The 17130-nt window shown below is 36.7% G+C and overlaps 1 pseudogene; it reads right to left on the minus strand.

Annotated features, from left to right (window-relative positions):
• Positions 1–1152: 1152 nt before the first annotated feature.
• LOC113068825 (VPS9 domain-containing protein 1-like) lies at positions 1153–16847 on the minus strand (annotated as a pseudogene).
• Positions 16848–17130: the final 283 nt, after the last annotated feature.

Here is a 17130-nt window from a genome sequence, read left to right on the forward strand (position 1 = left end):
CAAAAATTCTGTTCACACCACCAAAACATAGTCTCTGTTACTCCGTTTAGTACTTGAAATGTCTAAATGAAAACAATTCATGGGCACATTTATATTGAGTGTCTGAGGAAATTAAAATAACAATAAAAAAATAGAAAATCTCCCAGACTCCTAGTTTCTTTGAAGTAGCAAACAACGTGACCTGAGCCACAAAGCCTAGGGTGTGATATGACTTCAGTCGCCTGGATTTCATTAAAATCTGGCTTGGAGTTCTAATTTCAAAAATAGTTTGGGAATTGAAAAATTGAAAACAACGGAAAACAAAGTATCCACTTTGGCAACCAATGATGTCCCTTTTCGTGAGACGGTACACTTTGAGCGCCAGAAAGACATTGTTTCTCATCAATTATTTTCAAACTCCGAACTCATACTTGACGTGAGTTCACCACGAAATGAAAACGGTCATTATTTATTCACTCTAATGTCATTCCAAACGGATTTGGTTTTCTTCATTGGAGCACAAAAAACTGATATTCTCAATGACATGAGGTTGAGTGAATAACAGGTTTCAGTTTTGGGTGAATTCATTGAAATTTTACAAACAGTTAAAAAGAGAAACTGTCAGGGATGCAAAATCTCACAAAAAGGGAGACTGAATAGTTAATGTTTTATATGCAATTTTGCACAATTTAATCGTCCATTTTTATAGATCAAATTGAATGCATACAGATAAGGGTTTGCAAACTTTCCCTAACCACTCTTGCTGTGTTTTGGTGTTTAACCCCGAGGCTTGTCACAGGTTATTTTGGGTGCCAGCTCCAAAACACAGACAGGAATTGGGGCATTTATGTAGAGGGACAAGACAAGTGGACTGGAAGAGATTTAAAAGGCCGCCCATAGACAAAGTCACACAGTGAAGCCATTAGAGTAATCGTCATCCACACAGAGGGTATTCTAGGACAGAGGTTAAGCCTCCTGATTCAGAGTGGCATGTTTTCTCCTTAGGCCCGGAAACTTTCGGAACAATCCAGCCATCTGCCCATCAGGGAACTCGGCCTCCCTCTGAGCAATCGCTTCTCCCAACGATTTCCCCGCCTTTTGAATTTTAAACAATCGATCGAAAGGTATTATAAATCATGGAAGATTTAAGAAGAGGAAAACAAAACCACCCAAAAGGGTTACATATGTCTTTATTGTTAGAAAATTCACATGCTGTGCACTTTTAAACCATGCCCATGTGCATTATCCAATCCTAATGATCGGGTACGAAGAATTTGGGAAGGTTTTGTAAAAACAAAACAAAATACACGGCCGCTGTCTCTGAAACAAAGACATTCAGGCTACATTCACATTACAAATCTTGAGCAACAAACACACACATTCTGCTCAGACAAAACATAGAAATATATACATTAATGCATTTGCTCATACAAATGATTTTATTATTCCCATTTCCTATTCAACCTCAGTAACTGAAGACAGACGGTTCAGCAGCATTAATGTTTCTTGCACATCCAAACTTTTTTTTTTCACATTGATTTCACTACTTTGACTATTAGAGTGAAAAGCAATTAAATAACAAATTAAGATATTTTAAAAGAAATAGATAAAACCTATACTGCTTAAGAACATGATGCCTGTCCGCTTAGTGGTATATTTACTTGCAAGAGAAATGCAGAGCTCGGAGTATAAACGTTTAACAGATCCTTTAACAATTTTTCTCCATTATGTTACAACAGTACAAAAAGCTCAAAATGGCTAAAACTCTGAGCTAAAATAATACAAAAACTCAACTAGTGTCTCTTTTTATATGGTTTAATAAATAGGGTGTTACATGATGATAAATGCTAGTAGTGCTTTTGTCTTTCATTTGCATTGATAAAATGATCTGAGAAATATATATGACCAAAAAAAAAAACAAAAGAAAGAAATCAATGGGATACATTGACATTTGTATAGATATATAAAAAAAATATAATCACATTTCAACTAACCTTTCCACAAATCCTTTCCTAACATCTGGCTCATTTAATCCCATTCAGTCTCATAAATACATTTTTTTTTTTTGCTTGGGCTAAAATACTAATCATAATTCTAACAACATGCGGATGAACCTCCCTTGTAGTGCCCAAACACAGCGAATAACCTTCTCCAGTCCCTTCAAAAGCAGTAGGTGGGGAAGATTTGAACAGAACTGAAGTCTGGCCTGATTTGGGACTTGAAAAGGCCGAGCAGAGGAGATAGACCAACTCCTGAGGACTGTCAAACACGATGAGATCTTTCCGTCAGCTAAGGCACCTAGAACCAAAACACAAACGGCTCTAATTAAACTGGATGAACAAGAACCATGCAAGCCAGCCAGCTACTCTAAGATTAGAGACTGTTAGAGAAGCAAAAGCAAATGAAAGTGTTCTGCACCACTCTGGCTGGGAGCTTGTTTGACGTTTTGGCACATTTAGCAGTCTCCGTTGGCTAATCTAATTAGAACTTAAACCACCGTAGACTATTATTATATCAGTAACGTGACCTTGAATAGAAACTTCACCCTGTGGGCAAAAACAAACAGCAACATTTCACTTCAAGAAGTGAAGTTCAAAGTTCAGCAAGGTCAATGTAATTTATCCATCAAGGTAAGAGCAACACATCTGGCTGTGATCCAAGGGTACCGCCCAGCCCCTCCTATTCTATTGGTTTCATTTAAGCTGTTCAGTGATGGATGATGAAAGAGGAACACATTTCAACATGAGACGCGATAGCGTAAGTGACAGCTGTAAAGACGCCACACTCTGCAAAGTAAAACCTTTGGATAAACATGGATAACTGTCACATTGTCCGACAGTAACAGGGATTTTTTTGTTGTTATTTTCAAATAAATAGAAAGTTAAAAAAAAAAAGAACGTCCTTTGAAATAGATCTTTTTTTTTTTTTTTTGGTAATGTGAAAAAGGAAGAAAAAAAAATGACAAAGATTTTCATCTAATTATGAATTGGGATGGTAATCTATGTAGCCTACATGTAGGTAGCTGACTTGGTTTCGAGTCGGTGTGTATCACAGAGTATAAACTTATGACTTGCTTTACCTACGCCAGGTGGCTTTGGCAGCCGGGGGGTGGAGCCCCACCCGAGAGCAATGACTCAACGTAGGTCAGCGCGCTCTGCATTGACGTCAGGCAGTACCCTTCCTCTCCGATCAGATACCTGTAGACATAAATAAACACTTCATTAACGCTTCGGCTCACAAGGGAAAACAAGATCTCTTCCACTGAGGGTCAACTTCAAGTGAACCCATCTGCTAATGAGACTAAGACACGAGATCAAGCTGAAGCCAAGAGCCAGTGTGTAACATGTTAGGGAATGTGATGAGAGAAGAGAAAGGAAGGGAGAAATGAAAAAGACAGTATGAGACAGATCATTCGGTTCATTAAACTAAGTTTGCTCAAACACAATCATTTTGTGCCCTCAAGTCATTTTAAACCTGTGCCATAAAGTCATATTTCATTTGAGACTTGCTTGAGGGGCAGATGATCAATAAAAAGCTTAAATTTGTATAAAAAACAAATCTCTCATATGATTTAAAGCAATAGTTCACCTAGAAATCAACATTTGCTGAAACTTTACTCATGCTCAGGTCATCCAAGATGTGGATAAGTTTGTTTCCTTATCAGAACAGATTTGGAGAAATTGAGCATTACCTCATTTGCTCACCAGTGCAGTGACATAAATAATGCCGTCAGAGTAAAAACAAAATTACAATAACCCACAAGAATCCAGTCCATCAATTAACATCTTGGGAAGCTGTACGTTTGAAAGAAACACATACATCAAGGTGTTTTAACTTAAAACCGTTGCTTCTGCTGCATGTTAGATCTGATATCTTTCTCCTGATTCAGACAAGAATACTTTTTCACTGGAGAAAGCAATATTTTGGATAAAGAACTCATATTTTAGCCATCAGCAATGGTTTGAAGTTGAAAATGTCTTGGATATGCAGCTTTTCGCTTCACAAAACCGGTGGATTACTGTGATGTTTTTAATCAGCTGTTTGAAATCTCATTCTGAAGGCACCCATTCACTGCAGAAGATCCATTGGTGAGCAAGAGATGCAATGCAATTTTTTTTTACATTTTTGCATTATATCTCAGATGGCCTGAGAGATGGACCACAGTACCTTTTGATAATTTTTAATCCTGCTATTATGAACAGTTGGTGAACAGAAAAAAAATTATAAAAAATGAATTTGATGAGCTATTCCTTTAAATCAGTCTAAGACACATGCATATAGTCCAAATGAAAGGAAACCTGTTAACTGTGCCTGAGAATGAGTACACTTCCTATCAGAGCTTTCCTCACACGCTGCAAAGAGTTCCACCCTCAGATCCAAACCACCGAGCAGCACAAACATCTAAAGAGGTTTTATTTGTATTTTCATAGGGAGAGAAAAACCCAAACCAGAATATCCCCACAATTCCTTGTTAAGTGCCAATCTAACCAGCCTGTAAAAATGTCCAGTTTTATACTGATAAACAGAGCTCAGGGCTGTGGTCTGAGTAGACACGCAAGAGTACAGCGCAGGAGGGGTGACAATGAATACCCATAACGCTGCTCAGGAAACAGGTCAAACAGTCACTCACTGTTGTGATATCCTCTGCTAAAAAAAACAAACATAAAAGATGGCACCAAGGTTGAACTCATATCACCAAGAACTGTAATATTTGCTTATGGGTTTATTCCAACATGTTTAGACTGGAGGGTATTTTTCTAGCTGACATATTTATGCACAAAATCTGAGACATTTCGATTATTGGAAACAAGTGAGCTCGTGTTCTGTCGATACTTGATACGTGCCCAAATGACAGCGAGACTGGCACTTAACCCTCATGTGGTGTTCGGGTCAATTTGACCCGGAGAAGATTTTCTTTTTCCCGAAAATAATAGTTAATGTTATCGCTTTGGACTGAAACTTAGTGACTTTGTTCCCAAAGGGTAAAACTAAAGTTAAAAAAAATTTGGGAAATTTTCTTACTTTTTTGTGGGGGTTTTGTTACCTTGTTACACTTGTGGTGTTCCCGGTCAAAAATGACCGGCCTATAAAAAATAGCTTATAAATTACTCATTATACCATATTTTCACCCAATCTTGGATTCAATCTTTTTGTCAACTTGTTCTCTTTCAATAAGGACTGGTTTTATATTTCTGTTTGCATCTGATTAATCGTGGGCCTCATTTATCTGAGAGTAGGCATCTCATTTTTTGAGTAAAAAACAAATAATTTATGAGTAAATTTGGAAATATGAAAAAAAATTATGAAAAAAATGGCTACTGTTGATCACACTAGTCTACTCTAATGTTTCACCAGGAATTTTGTTTTGAAACTTTTGTTTTGTAAAAAATATGGCACATAGTCACACTTGTGGTGTTTCCGGTCAAAAATGACCGGCCTGTAAAAAATAGCTTAGAAATCACTCATTATACCATATTTTCACCCATTCTTGGATTCAATCTTTTTGTCAACTTGTTCTCTTTCAATTAGGACTGGTTTTATATTTCTGTTTGCATCTGATTAATCGTGGGCCTCATTTATCTGAGAGTAGGCATGGTCAAAAATGGTCACAATGGCCGACCATTGAAAGTGAATGGGAGAGACTGAAAATAACAGAACAATTTAGTTTTCAGGAGCATGTTCATTATTTTCATGTACACATATGAGCACATGTGCTTGCAAACATCGAGCCCTTGGACCTGTGCATGTATCGATACATTTATACACACGCTACCCAGACACACACACGTTAAAACACACAAACTTTTTTGAGTATTACACAAGGAAAACCTTCAGGAGGAGGCTGTTCCTAGAAGAGCTGGGGAAATCCATGGTGACCCCCCTGATACAAAGGGCGCCAAAATATACCCAGAGCACTGCCCTCTGCTACATTGGTGAGAGACATACAAACACCAGAACCAAGTACTTCAGCTGGCACAGGCAAAGGAGAGAAACAAAAGAGAGGCAGTTTGTGTGCCCCAAAAGATGTGAAAACAGGCACTGTCTGTTTCAAATGCAGAGTGCACATTTGCAAGGCACATACATTATACTGTTGTCAGTCATGTGCATAAGTGACACAAAATGACCAATTGCAAGTTACTTTAAAAATGCTTTTGTTAGTCACTTGCATGAGTTCACACAGAGACCGTCACAGTTTCTTATTTTGGTTAGTTCATAATTTTGAAAACTGAAAGAAAATGAACAGTGTTTGATTTGTGTTCTCTATATGACAGCGTTAATGTGTTTATTTTTTGTATGTCACAATGGTCAGATTTGTCAGGAAACAGCACAAGTGTTACTGTGCACCCCTTTTCTGAAAATTAAAGCATTTCAAAATACAAGCCCTGTGTTTTGTAATCTTCTACATTCACTTTCAATGGCCGGCCATTTTTGACCGGGAACATCACAAGTGTGACTTTGTGCCATTTTGTACAAAATAAAAGCATTTAAAAAAAAAAAAATCCTGGTTAAACATTAAAGTAGGCTAGTGTGATCAACAGATGAAACTTTTTTTCACCTTTTTCACAATATTGACAAAATTATTAACAAATAATGCTTTTTTCACTCAAAAACTGAGGTGCATAAGCTCGGATAAATGACTCCTACAATTAAATAGTTTGACAATTAAATGCAAAACCAGTCCTAATTGAAAGAGAACAAGTTGACAAAAAGATTGAATCCAAGAATGGGTGAAAATATGGTATAATGAGTGATTTCTAAGCTATTTTTTACAGGCCGGTCATTTTTGACCGGGAACACCACAAGTGTGACTATGTGCCATATTTTTTACAAAACAAAAGTTTCAAAACAAAATTCCTGGTGAAACATTAGAGTAGACTAGTGTGATCAAAAGTAGCCATTTTTTTCATAATTTTTTTTCATATTTCCAAATTTACTCATAAATTATTTGTTTTTTACTCAAAAAATGAGATGCCTACTCTCAGATAAATGAGGCCCACGATTAATCAGATGCAAACAGAAATATAAAACCAGTCCTTATTGAAAGAGAACAAGTTGACAAAAAGATTGAATCCAAGATTGGGTGAAAATATGGTATAATGAGTGATTTATAAGCTATTTTTTATGGGCCGGTCATTTTTGACCGGGAACACCACAGGTGTTATTGGGTTTTGAACACCACATGAGGGTTAAAAGGATATGACGAGCCAAATTTCCAAACAGCATCACCTACCCCAACAATTTCAACAACTGATGCCAAAGATTTGACAGACTGTCGATGGGTTTTATAGGCTGTCTGAGATTTGCCATTTTCTATTGCATTATATTTAGTCAGGCTGGAATTGCAGATCTTTAACCCATTATAACAATATAATTTAACTCATAAACAACATACATACACACATATACATATATTTCGTATTTTCCGGACTATAAGTCACACTTTTTTTCATTGTTTTATGTGATCCTGTGACTTATAGTCAGGTGCGACTTATCAAAATTAATTTGACATGAACCGAGAGAAAACAATCAAGTAAAAACATTACCGTCTACACCTGCGAGAGGGCGCTCTACACTGCTCAGTGCTCCTGTAGTCTACACTGAAAACAGAGCGCCCTCTCGCAGCTGGAGACGGTAATGTTTTCTCTTGGTTCTTGGTTCTAAATAAATGCGACCTATAGTCCAGTGCGACTTATGTTCTTTTTCCTCATGAAGTATTTTTGGACTGATGCGAATTATACTCCTGTGCGACTTATAGTCCGAAAAATACAGTATATATATATATATCATTTAGCCATATATGTATCAACTGGACAATCTTTTACAAATTTTGTGTTTGCTTTTTGATCTGATAGTTTCATGCCAAGTCTAAAGCTAAGAACTGGATACTATTCAAAAGTATCATAAACAGCACAGCATTGAGAAGCAATATTTTTTGAATTCCATATCAGTATATTAGAGACTACAGTAATGGCTGCTGAACATTTAGACTAAATGACCTTTTGGTACATAGTAAAATAAAGTTACTTTTAAATTATAATATTTCACAAGAGACTTCTTTAAAAGCATTACAAAAATATTTTCTCATTGACCCTTCTGTGGTTACTTGCAACTGATATCACATGCTAATAGTCACGTCATTCATTATAACATCTAAATGTAAAAAGAGATTGACTTTACAAAAGAACGTTAAGAGACATGGCCTGATGGGAGGCACATGCACAGTAGAGTAGAGTTTGGGCCTTCTCTCACTATTCTACACAACTTTCCACGTCTCATTTTCAGTTCATAACAGCAGAGAATAGAACAGAGAATAGAGTTCAACAGCACTTTATATTGAAGACGCACCCCTCGTGAATGAACTCTTCCAATGCAGCACATTCAGACACCAGCTGAGGCGTTTCACTTCGTAAAGCCACGAACGCCAGAATGGGCAACAGGTCATCGGCACCACTGAGAAAGACAACATGGAAAAACACACAAAAAAAATTTGATTAGATGAAGTAAACAAACAAATCCAATTAAATTTATTGGCAGAATAAGCTGTTCTCAGGAAGAACAGACAAACCCCATGATTCGTGCGTCGGAGGGACATTTGCGTGAGAAAATAGCTTGGTGTCCCCTTTCCTGACGGACTGCAGGACACCTGATATGTTTCATACAGGTGAGAATAGCTCTGAATACCATCATCATCTCTGTTCCAACACAGTTTCTGCTGCGATCAAAATAACGCTCATTCAAGGCGTGCTGGCATGACGTGGCAGTTAGCTTGTTCAAGCCTGTACAGTATGTCAAATGATGGCAAAATCTGAGCATATGTTGAAAAGCTTTTTCAGCGAGGGCAAAATTGGACTGAATTTAACAATGTGAACTTGAAGGGTGATGATGGTAATGAAATTTGTTGCAAAAAAACAAAAAGAGCAAATGCATGAGCTTTGTAAGAAACGAAAAAACAAAGATTATAGACCAATACACCCCCTCTAGAGAAAAGACAAAAGATTAATACAAAGATGGACAGACAGAGGAAATGACTGCTGTGCAGAAGGAAACATCAATATAAATTTAAGTGCGACTGAATGTAATCCAGAAAGGAGGAGAAGAAAGTGTGCGAGTGAGAAAGAGGAGAGACAATGGAACAGAACAACCGAAAAAAGGGTGAGAATGGCTAAATTGTTCATGTTCATGCATGCATGAGGACATTCATTCTCCCTCACAACCAAACACAAACTTAAAAGCAAAACAAAGCCCGAATGCGCCTTGGCTGTGCTACCAGGGCAAAATCAGGACAAGTCTCACAATGACACATTTCCTTTCGGATCGCTGATGCCTTTATAGCATAATCATTTTTAAACCAAAGTTCAAGCACGGGACTGAATACACCCAAATAATGCTAACGAACCAAAACCGTTGGAAAGCAACTGTACATTGTTCTGGTAAGAATAAACAAACATATGAAAATTAGGGATGGGCAGTATAACCAAACCATCTAATAGCAAAATCATAAATAGTATAACAATACGGCTTTCCAAAAAATAAAAGGAAGCTTTAAAGTTTATTGATAATTAAATAACTATCATTTAATTATTAATAAATTAAATTAATAAAAAAATATATAAAATTTAACTGCAGAAATATTTAACAATAAATATTAAAATTAGCTTTTAAACAAATTTAGGGATTTGCAATTAATAGATTTTTTTTCTTAGACACCTTTCTTCACAGCGATGCAATTTTTTTTCCTCTTTAAAAGCCCAAACTTAATATCAAAATAGTGTTAAATAATAAAAATAAAAAAAACTACCCTCTAACAATTGCATTCTCTTTTCCATCTTTTTGTTGTCCTATTTATTATAAAAAAATTAACGGACAAACTAAAAACCCATGTTATGTGTAATTAGATAGCCAAACTATGTGCCCATTTACATTTTATTGCTCCGTTTTGACTGCTTTTGTCCTCATTTGGATAAAAGAGTCTGCTAAATGATTTAATGTAAAAATAGTTGAGCAGTCCTATATACAAATATGATTAATGCAAATTAGATACTTGTGACAAGACGGTCTGCACTCTACACTTCTGCCTGCAACACAGACTGCTTTGCCCCTGGTTTTTAAATTACATCACCACAGACATACTGAATAGTACGGTATGTATAACTGTCTGGACCAGTTGATACATTTCCATACATTTCACATCGGCTAAATGTTCTTTCTTAAAGGAAAAAACACAAATGTGAGTCATTGTACAAGTGCTTAAACAACAACAAGCATCTACATCAGATATGGGGCACAAAAACGCTGAGCGTGTGCGTCACCAGCGAGCCAACGCTCTGCAAACTGTGATGCAAAGAGACATGTAGATATGACACTGAAGTGTTCATTCTACCCTTGCTTCCTAGAATGAAGCACAAAATCAAGAGAGAAAGATGAACAGGCAGCTTGTGTTGATGGGTGTAGCAGGGCCAAAAGGTTTCAGACATCAGAACAGCCCACATAATCTCCCAGCGCAGAACGCTAGCGTGAGCTCGCACTTTAACCATCAAGATCGCAGCAGAGATGGGAGGAAATTTAAGATGTTTTCCAAAAGAGTGGAGCAGATGCTGAGGTCTGTGGGAGAATTACCACACGGGAATCTGAGCCAAGTGCATTCACTCTGATAAACCTGAACAAACCCACACAGTCTCTGGATTTTACTCTGGTGGAACACACCCGTTCATGCTGTAAATCCGGAATTCAAGAGTTTTGCAAATTAGATGAGCTTCAACTAGAACATAAGCAGAGCCGCAAGTCTCTATATGCAATAGATAAGGCTCACTTTTGCTTTGCATTACTGGATCAATTTGACACTCAGACCCTCTCTCAAAGTGCATCAAGGCCAAAGTCTGCTCCAGACAGGGTGACCCACTTAGAGAGGAAGTCAGCTCCGAGCGCCCCGCGGGGGCCAGAGGGTCAAGACAGAACCCCTGCTGAGCTTTGGCCTCCGTGAGGTCTGATGAAGTCTGACACAAGGCCAGCGGACAAGCATGAGATTGCTCTCAGGACTCTGAACTCTGACAAAGTTCCTTCATGACTCGTTGTACTTTTCTGAAAGGATGGAGCTTCACAGGAACATAATAGTTGTTATGTTTAGACTTGTGCATACTCACATTGCTGCTGATTTGGTCTGAGGATCATTTTCTTGCAGGAGGCAGTACTCTTCAGCACAGCCACAGATGATTCGTAGAGTTCTCACTGCAACGAAAAACAACTGAAATCAAAAAACAATTAAAAGGTGTGACAGGACATAGGTGTATATTTAAACTATAAGGGTACATATAAGCATTGGTAAGCACTTTCAGAGGGATAGTTCATGCAAAATTTTAAGATTCTGTCATTACTTATTATTGTCTAGGGAGGATATGAAAGCTCTCGGATTTTATCAAAAAATACCTTAATTTGTGTTTCAAAGATGAATGAAGGCCTTATGGATTTGAAAGGACATGAGGGCGAATAATTGATGAAAGAATTGTCATTTTTGGGTGAACTATCCATTTAAAATATATGCACCCTTTAGGGGTAGAAAAAAAGAATATGTTTTCAAACAATGTCCAAAAGATTACATTTATGAAAACCTTGCTTAAAAGGCAAAAATATGGAACCAGATTTCTTTCACAAACAAAAAAAGATTTACCAAAGCATTATTTTGTGAAGGAATAAACATGACATGTCAAAATTATAATATCAAGTCATCTTAATTTCAACTGTCAAAACTATGATTTTTCTTCATCTCAACTTTGCATTCATCAATTATTACAAATCTCAAATGTTCAATGTCAGAATTTTTACTTTTCTTCTGAGCAATTATTACTGTCTTTAAGCTATGCAGCTTAGTATGTCTATTTAAGACTATCAGATCTTTGTACCATTTTTTGTGTAAAAAAAAAAAAAAACCTTACTAGTCACAATTACGGCTTCTAAATTCATAATTATCATTATTAAAGCATGATTTTTAGGTTGCAGGAATAGTTTTCTAAAATGTTACAATACTTTCTACTATCCCAGTTTAATACAGAGATAGCTAGAAGCGAGCCATTTGTAAGCTGATTTTTTTTTTTTTTTTATGAGTGTTTGGTAAACCTGATTGAAAACATCTTATTTTTGCAATTCCATTTGGACACCGAGGTCCCGTTTAAAACTTAATGTGTTTTCAGTGATTGAATATCTATCCGATTTATTCAAACAGTCCCATTTACACTTGTGGCTACAAATGTGTCTCTGCAAAAAGAATATAAATCTTTAATTTTAAGATCTGCAAAAAAAACTCTGCTAAATTAACGTTTCACGTCAACGAATACATATTTGCTTACACTGTATTCATCATCAGATAATTTCAAGATCAAAGACTACAAAAGGGGAGAGCACGGCATCAGCACTCGTAACAATTTAGTCTCAAATTTTATTGTGTGTTGAGCTTCTGCAATGTACTTTCATCTTAATTTGTAGCCTTGCAAGCCGACTTGAAGAAATATTCAACTACTCATCTGTGGCGATGCATGTTGCATTAGCACTGTTATATCTTGCTCTGACGTCATATAGCCTATAACACGCTTACACACGTTTTTTTTTTTTTTTATACGTTTGGGAGAGGAGTAACATTTACACAGGATTTCAACAACCAGATGCATTTACACTTGTCCAGGTTCGTCTGGAATGCATCCCAAAACATCTCCTGAAGTGTTTTGAACGATCAGATTTAAATCTGAATCTCTCGAAAGCGTTTTGTAGGGCATTGTTATCCAGAAATAGAAAATGCTTGAAGTGACCAGGTATAAACATGCCCTAAAGTGACAGACACAAAGGGTTTGTGGTTTAAATTTATGCTCTTACCAATACACTCCAGTTTCTTCTGAGGACAATAGTCTCTACACAGAAGCTTCAGCTCCTGCACCGCTGACTCGTATGGATAGGAACCATGCAGCACAGCTGGGTCTCTTGGGAACAATTTAGATGGAACACCAACATCACCAGGTGAAACATTACGATGAAGACGCATGCTGCTCTCAACAGCCAGCTCCCGTTCTCGATGCACCTTCCTAAAGCATCACAAAAAAACCCCAAATCATTTATATGCAATTTGCTAAAACATACAGCATCTAAGAAAGTGCTCTGATGACTTTGTGAGCAGTTGTAAGGAACTATGGTTATTTGCAGCCATGCTCTAACCAAAGAATAATCCCTATGATACAAATTGACAAATTAAGATGGGACTACTGAATTTTAGATTAACAGTGCCATCTACTGCTCAGTCTTGATAATTCAAATAATGATTCAACATGACTGGGGCTAAACTCTGCCATGAAAAGCAGTTATTTGAATATTCTATTTTTGAATAAGGAAAAACAAAATTACATATATTTGTATTATTTAACATTAATAAATATTAATTAATTAAATATTAATAAATTTAAAATATTGTATTTACTTCACATAAGAAAAAATATTTTAAATTGAGATCTGTGCAACAGGGGATTAAGTACCTAATTCTTTTTGTACACTAGTCATTAAGTTGAAAATGAATATTTTTTTTTTATTAATTATGTATTTGTATTTAATCAATTACATCAGATTTCGTGAGACTTTCAAAAATAAACATACATTTACCTAAAGACAAAAAAAACTCAAATCTCCAACAATTACTTTGTGACTTACCTAAAAAGTGCCAAAAGAGGGCACCAAATAGGCGTGAAGAAGACTTCCTCTATACTCGCCACACATTGGTCCTTAGAATTTGCAGTGTTGAGACATTCAAAAGAGAAGACACAGAGACAGCAGGCGATCTGTTTCACACAAAGATAAATCCATTTACCAATAGACAATCAGCAACTGGTCAGATTCATAAAAGGACTTATTACAAACACATTTATGGTGGATTAGAGCTCAGAGCGTTGGTTACACCCCTGACGCAGTATAAACACATGATAATCCATACAGATCCCACTGGCTATAACAGGGGATTTCTAAAAAATGCCTGAACTCACATGTTGCACTCAATCACAAAAGAAAAAACACATACTTACCAATAGCATTGTGGATGTCTTTGACGATGGCCTTCAAATGTTCCTTCAAAGCCCGCTCCTCAAGATGATTAATATGATATTTGAGGTCTACGCGTGTTGTGTCAAAGGTCACATCAGAGTCCATATCATCACCACTGTGAGAAGAAACCCAGTCCAGCTGAGTAAGAAACTTCTCTAGATCCTCAAAAGAGTTCTCCCTATCTGTGGAGACCAGAGTTGAGGATTCGTCTGGGTCGGTCTCGGACTGCGTGTCGTTGGCGTTGAGGTCGTGGGATGGGGAAAGGGAGATGGAGGCATCAGATAAGCTGTGTGTCATAGCAGATTTGAGCGGGCTCTGCTGCGGAGAGATAAAACTGTCAGACAGGAGCAGGCTTTGGGCGCTGTGCGAGGGCTTTAAGGGCAGTGAGCGACCAGGTGCTGTGTTCGGAGGAACACCCTGGCTCACTATAGGATACAGTCTGTTATACACCCGATACTGAAGCTTCTTCAGCAACTTCATGACTGGATGGTCTGGGTAGCTGGGATTGGAAAAGAAAAGAACCAGATGACACAAGATATGAAGAAACCCTGTTATGCTTACAGATGATCTGACAGCATGAACCTACCTGAGAAGACATGAGATGAGACCTGAAACCAGCACTGGATCATTCGGATTCTTTTTCAGATTAGCTTTCAAACTTTTGGCCATTCCTATGATTAAACCAATAAAATCTTTATTTATACATGTGTACATACACTAATGTTCAGTCAGCATGATTAAAAAAAAATAATAATAAATAAACACTAATTCAGCAAGGATGCATTACACTGATCAAAAGTAAAGACATTTATTGTGATACAAATGATTTCCATTTTAAATAAATGCTGTTCTATTCATCAAAGAATCTTGGAGAAAAAAGCATCACAACTGTGATAATAAAAATTGTTTCTTAAGCACCAAATCTGCATGTTAGAATGATTTCTGAATGATCATGTGAAACTGAAGAAAATTCAGCTTTGCCATTACAGAAAAAAATAGTTAAATATGCAGTTGCAAAAATACACAAAGATATAATTTAAAAAGCTACAATATAAATAAACTTACATGATCTTGCTCATATTCAAGCACACTTGCATACAGAACCCGCTGCTCTTGTTCCTCAGGTGTCATGGTCCCACAGTTTGCAAACCTCCTGCAAAAAACACACAATTGCATGAGCCCAAATTAACACACAGTATTCATTTATGCATTAAACAGGCATCTTAAATGTGTTTAGATAATGCCTTTGCTATTACAAGGTATTATGTCATGCACAACACACAACAAATTTGAAACAGGCAAAACTCATACAACATTTGCAAATAAATAGCCAGCTAAATATCTTCATATGCCCTATGGACCAGAAAGGCTCACCTGTTGGCTTCTTCCTGCAACCTGAGTCTCCTTTCCTCCATTTTTCTTTGAAGCTGCATGAACTCAGGAAAATTCCCAAACATTTGAACAATTACCACACTCAGAAGAAGCTATCAGCAGAAGGCAAACCTTGCTCACAGCACATTGATTAAACATTCAACCAACACACTTAACATTTGGTTTTTCACATGCAGACATGTGAAAAACCAAAAACTAAACTTTAAATGTGTTGGGTGTATGTTTAAGAATGAATGAATGAATAAGAATGAATCCGATTTCACTTAAGCTACATTAAATTCTTCAGGAGGTCACAGAGGTGTTGACTCGTCACTCATTCATCAAAAGCATCTCAAAGTTCAAACATTGATGAACTTAAAATATACATCAAAACCCATTGGTAATCTTATGTAATAACCTCAACAACAGTGTATTTAATTGGCAGAAATTACTGATGGAAAGAAAATAATGAAACAGATACGATTGGAAAAACAATCCAAGTACGGCCACCAGATTCACAAACGACTACATTTTAACACCTGCCTAATTCCAGGCTGATTTAACAACAGAACCTTAATGCAAAGCCACACCTACAGAAATTCTTAAGGATACTGCATCTTGCCTGGCTTTAGCTATTTTTAGATTCTCCATCATCTGCCTCTGGAGTGAGAGGGTCTATGATAAAAAAAAACAGACCAGTGTTATACAAATAATTACTTCAGTTTCAACTTTATTAACATTTACTCATTGGAAGAAGAAAAAAAGTTAAAAAAAAAAGTTACTTAAAAAGTTACTTAGTTACATGATAGTGCATATAGTTTTAAACACACAATTAAACAAACTGACAGAACACTAAATATTCAGAAAACCTCCACATATCCACAAAAACGAAATGACTTCACTGGCCCCAGTTGTTCCTAAATGTAAATCACACATTTGCACATAAACGGATTTAAAATAATCAAGTCAAGTAATCTCAAATGAAGCTAAAAGTCAAACAATCCAAAAAGTATTGTATTAATTATTATTAAAGTTAAAAAGCAGCATGCATAATGCCAAATTAGTAAAAGCAGATAAGATGGGCATATGGCAGAATGAAATTATTTTCAAAACTTAAATATTTTCATATATTGTATCATTTTACGCAATGGATTTTTAAACGGAAATGATTCATTGTAATTAACGGAAGAAAATTTAACATACAAAAAAGTGCAGTTTTAACCCAAACCATAAAAGGACTTAATACGTAACTCGTTTGAGAGGCATTAGGTATCTTGCTTTGTCACCACGCGAATACATATATATATAATACCAAAACGAACCTTCCAGAATGTCTTGATTTTTTTCCAGTATAAACGGATATCCACTGGCGTTTCTCTGTGTCTCCGGATCATTCTTGAGAACTGGAAACCACGCACTGTTTGTGCGTTTAACGAACTTACCGTAGAAGTAAATGCGATATTGCTCTTTAAAACTACGACAGTACTGCGATAGGACCTCAAATTATTACATATGAATTGCCTTTGTCTGCGTTCACGGCTCTAATCACCGGACTGGCTCCCAAAACACAGCAGGCGTCGCAGGGTCGCTACACATGGACGTGAGTTTTAGTGACTCGCGCAAAGCCATTTAAAACAGAAGGTGTGGCGTCTGACGTGTTCTGCGCATGCGCGCATTAAGGTAACAGATCACGTGCGTAAACATCTGAAA

This window comes from Carassius auratus, unplaced genomic scaffold, assembly GCF_003368295.1.
Source record: "Carassius auratus strain Wakin unplaced genomic scaffold, ASM336829v1 scaf_tig00000204, whole genome shotgun sequence".
Lineage (NCBI taxonomy): Eukaryota > Metazoa > Chordata > Actinopteri > Cypriniformes > Cyprinidae > Carassius > Carassius auratus.